This window comes from Pygocentrus nattereri, chromosome 6, assembly GCF_015220715.1.
Source record: "Pygocentrus nattereri isolate fPygNat1 chromosome 6, fPygNat1.pri, whole genome shotgun sequence".
NCBI lineage: Eukaryota > Metazoa > Chordata > Actinopteri > Characiformes > Serrasalmidae > Pygocentrus > Pygocentrus nattereri.
Window position 1 is genome coordinate 35,016,149 of NC_051216.1, and position 4,836 is coordinate 35,020,984.

Consider the following 4,836-nt stretch of genomic DNA (forward strand, 5'->3'; position numbering starts at 1 on the left):
TTTTTTAGTCCTTCCTCACCATTTCCTTGTCTTTCTCTTTCTAACTATGTGACAAAATGTCGAATATTTTTTCATGAGTCATTCTTTGTAGACAGTCTGTCTCTCTCTCTGTCTCTCTCTCTGTCTCTCTCTCTGTCTCTCTCTCTGTCATTTTTATTGCTTGCTTGCTACTTCCATAAATCCCCTAAAGCAAACAGAGCCTAGCAGCCACCTACATACATACACACAAAGATTTGCACACAGAAACAGATGTCCACAAATATATGCATTGTACAAACCCTTTAAACAGCACACATTATAACCATTAAATGCACCACAACACACCCACATCATCCACCCATGTGCAGATAGTCAAAACAGTGTTTTAAAATACACATCTACAGTAAAACAAAGACACTTGCCGTGTGTACAGTGCATAACTCAAAGCTTTTACAATAACACACCAACCAAGCACACATAGAAAACACCCGCCATTTCATGTTGCGTGCCAAACCTGTGTCCTCGGGGGAGAAAAAGCTCTCCATTAATAATCCTTACTCATTCATAATCTCATTTTCTTAAGTACCATGCAGAGGGAAAGAGCAGCAAAATTCTGAAATAAATATGTAACCGCATACTGAGGATTACCCACAGGAGACCATTAGAACAAACTGGGGCAAACTGCTACAGTTATAAAAAGCAGTGCTGTAACGTGTAATATTTTGACTCTCATCTTAGAGCCTACCCTGCATTTCAAACACTTAAATTATGATAACAAAATTAATTATTTTATTAGGATTCAAATATGAAAAGGCTGTCCTGCGAGGGACTGGCGACCTGTCCAGTGTCTATCCTGCCTTCCGCCCAATAACAGCTGGGACATTCTTCAGCACCCCACTGTGACCCAGAAAGATAAGCAGTTTAGATAATGGATGTGTGTGTGTGTGTGTGTTTATTATGAAAAGGATTGTTGTTCCCTATCATGGAAATAACTTTCATTCAAGGACTGTATCCTGGGGCATGTACGGTCATTTTTAATTGGCTGAGGTGGTTTAGAACTGAAGAAATCTACCGTGATGGTTATAAGCATTCCTATGGATTCCTGTTCTAGACTCTTGTTTTTTTTATGATTGTTAGGGAAGGTAACACTCCCAGAATCGTTTCAAGATTCTATGTAAATAGTAATATTCAAGTGGTGAAGTTTGCTCAGTGGGGTCTACTTACAGTGCTGTTCTGCTGTGTAGTTACTGGCATAAGGGTTTTAAAGGAACGAATCACAATTTTCCACTTACTGCAGATGTAGTCAATCAACCAAGGCTTGTCTGGTGTCCATATTTTGTTTCTTTTATTTTAGTCACTCACAATCACTAAAAATATACTTCAAACTGACATGTGGATGCTAGATTATGCTTGGAATTTCTGTTGATTCTGTTTCTGAACAAAATCTTTCAAGATGTGCATACAAAGAAACAGAAATAGTTTACTTTTCAGTTTTATATATATATATATATATATATATATATATACATACATATACACACACACATATATAAAATACACACATATACACAGCTTTTGTCTGTCTGTGTGTGTGTGTCTGTGTGTGAAAATTGGGTAAATTAGAGCTTTTGCCAAACTATTCCTATAAATGTGAAATAAATATTTTCTGTTAAGTTCTATTTGGATTCGGTTTGCGCCCAGTTTTTCTGTTCTTGCCTCTTTTTAATGAAACCTTTTAGTTCTAAGTTTTGCTTAGAGTTTTCTCTTGTTTAGCTGAATGCATCTCATCTCTTGCCGTTTTCCTCTGTGCCAGCAGGTTTGTGTGTGATCATGAATCTGTAGTTTGACTGAACGACACCATTCCCACTGCACTATGGAGGTAATTAATTGGTTTATAGCTTCAGGGGCTTACTGGCACTCCCTCTCTACTCTAGGCCTGGGAATGACTGAGCAGTGGTAGTTGTTTTGGGGGAGGTTGAGGCCTAAATGGTTGACTGTGAGAAGTTTCAATAAATGAAATGCAGCCCAGATAAGTGACCACCATAAGAACCCAACAAAAGAGACCTTGTATAACAATATGCAATTTAATGGGAACTAATCTAAGACTGAATTGAAGGTAACACTCTTAAGATTTCCTTCTAGTCTAGGACTAGGCTTAATTCATGACCAAAAAAAAATCAAGTTGTTATACATGACAGATCCTTTAAGCCATAGATTCATATCAAACTGAATGGGTGGTTGGAAAAACAATCTAAACAGCTAATTCCATGTTAATGTACCATTATTTATTATTCATTATTTGACTTCCCAAAACAGCTCAAAGGTAGAACAGGTGGAACAGGTCTTTGCCTGCCAGCTGACAACAATCTGTGAAAAGTTCATCTGCCCATATTTTCTCACACTTTTACACCCTGCTCTGACACGGTCTGAAAACTGAACCTGCCATCTGTTGGAAAAGGTGACTGTGTGTGAAACCACTGTTCTGTTAAAGGTCAGCACACATGCAGGAAAGGATGTGTGGGTTATCTTAGTGGTGGACACATTGGTCGGATTAAATGTGGCTTGTGGCGCACTCAGAGACCCAGACGTAAGAGATGGGGGTCTCTTTCTTAACAAAATTGACACAACACACTCTTGTATAAATGGGCAAAATAAACACTGAACGTGCTTTTAAACTGTACAAGAAAAAATGAACAGATAATAAAAGAGGTTTTCCATCATGCAGGGGCTAATTTTAAGGCTAAGCAATTACTCTGAATACTGTAGGTCACAGGCAAATAGTTCTGACTGGTCTGTCAATGGTAGTAATTCTGTGTATGGGTGTATATATACCTACAAAGGAGCAAAAATGTCATTTTGATTAAAGCCTATCCATAAAATTTTTCTGGGAACCAGCAAGACACTGTGTTGAGTCTAAAGGAAAGCCCCACAGAAGCAGCTCTGTGTGTGTGCATGTATATGTGTTGGTTAGTTTTCATCCACTGCCCACAGTGGGAGACTTTCAGTCATTACTGAACCCTGACTCTTAATATTCTACAGCTACCAGGGAAAAATTCCAGAGCTGTTCTAAAGATGCCTAAAGTTTTAGAGGCCCTTCTCGAGATTCCACAGTCATTCTAAGCTTATGTCACAGATTATAAAGATTTGTTTGTTACCAACTACATTCCTGCCGTTCTTCAAACCTGACCGTAGAGACCCTAAAACATTTACAGCTGGTAAGAAGCTGAAGCTCAAAGTGCTGATACACCCTTGCAAACCATGCTCCTGTGTTTTGAGGTGGAGAATTGTTTGTCTCACTGGTCTTTGAGCTGTTGTATCTATTTACCATTTCAAAAGGCCACGTCAAAAAACCAGGAGCAAGCGTTTAAAAAAAAAAAAAAAAAAACTGAAATGAAAACAGACTGTTTACTTTATCACTTTTGCCCTCTGTAGGCAATGTTTCAAGATGTACTTAAAATATAGCTGTACCCAAAAACAAACAAAAAAAAAATAGAAGGTGAAGCTCATTATGAAAATTATCAGAGGCATTATGAAGGACTTAGAAATACATTTCTAATATGCCTCTTGAGCAGAGTTAATATTATTTTATTCTGTAATTTAATTTACCATAATAATGATAGATACTGTAGTACTGCATAACCTTTAAAATAATGATTTGGTTTGCACACGCATGTTAAAATGGTAATGGTTGATCTATTCAAAATGTGAGGAGCTGCCATCACTTGTCTGGTAATATACTATTTGTACTGGTAAATCTTGATGCAGTGGTGCATGCTGTCTGACACCACTAATAACCCACTGGGTAGCAGAGCAAGCCCCCGAGGGCTGCTTAATCCTTCAGTAACTATCACACGACCTGTCCCTTCAGGCAAGTACAGCACTACCCTGTGCTGCTCTGCCCAATCTGCTACCAGCACTGCTCCGTTCTGGTCAATGCATAGACCCCAGGGGCTGTTAAGGACAGGCCCCAAGCCAGAGCAAACCCCCAGGATACGGAGGGTATTCCAGCCTGGCCCTAGAACCTTCACACAGGGCTCTCGACCTGTATCACTTCCCCGCTCAGACACTGCGACAAGACCAGAATGCAGACAGGCTGCTACTAGGTAAGGTCTGTGAAACCCAGTTACTACTGTCCGCTCCAGCCGTGATCCAGTTTTAGGCTCAAGCCTCATTGCAGTTAGGGTGCCCTTACGTATATCTGCAACTAGGAACTCATCTTTTTGTGTTACAGTCACTCCTCTGGGTGCTTCCAGTTCATCTCGTGGCACCCCTGCAATATAGGGTCCCCCTCCGAAGGTTTGGAGGAGTCGTCCATGTCGACTAAAAATTAGGACGGCTCGTTCAGCTGCACAGCTCAGGGCAATGAGACCTTTAGCATTGACTGCCACATCAAAGTAATTGCGGCAGCGCCTTGACGAGTCCCCTGCATCTTTACTTGGGGAAGTCACTTGCTGAAGAACATTGCCATACTGATCAGTGATCTGGACTCGGGCATTCCCACAATCCACCAGGAAGAGTTGACCCTGAGGTGTAACATGCACACCACTTGGTAGTGTAAATTCTGCACGTCCTGAGCCCTGCTTACCAAATTGTCGGACAAGATACACTTCCTCTGGAGCCAATGGCTCAGCAACCTCTTCCAGTTCTGGTAGGACTGATTCACTTTTATCCCCCCGAATTCTAACTCCATCCTGGGGCTTTTGCCCACTACTTGTATGGTGATTTAACCGATCTTGAAATGACCCATCTATAACAGACATAGATAGTGAGCGAGATACTCCCCAAGAATGTCTTACATGCTGTTTTGGACAATGATTTTCAGTGCTGGGGCAGGATGTAGTCCGTGATGCTGCACGA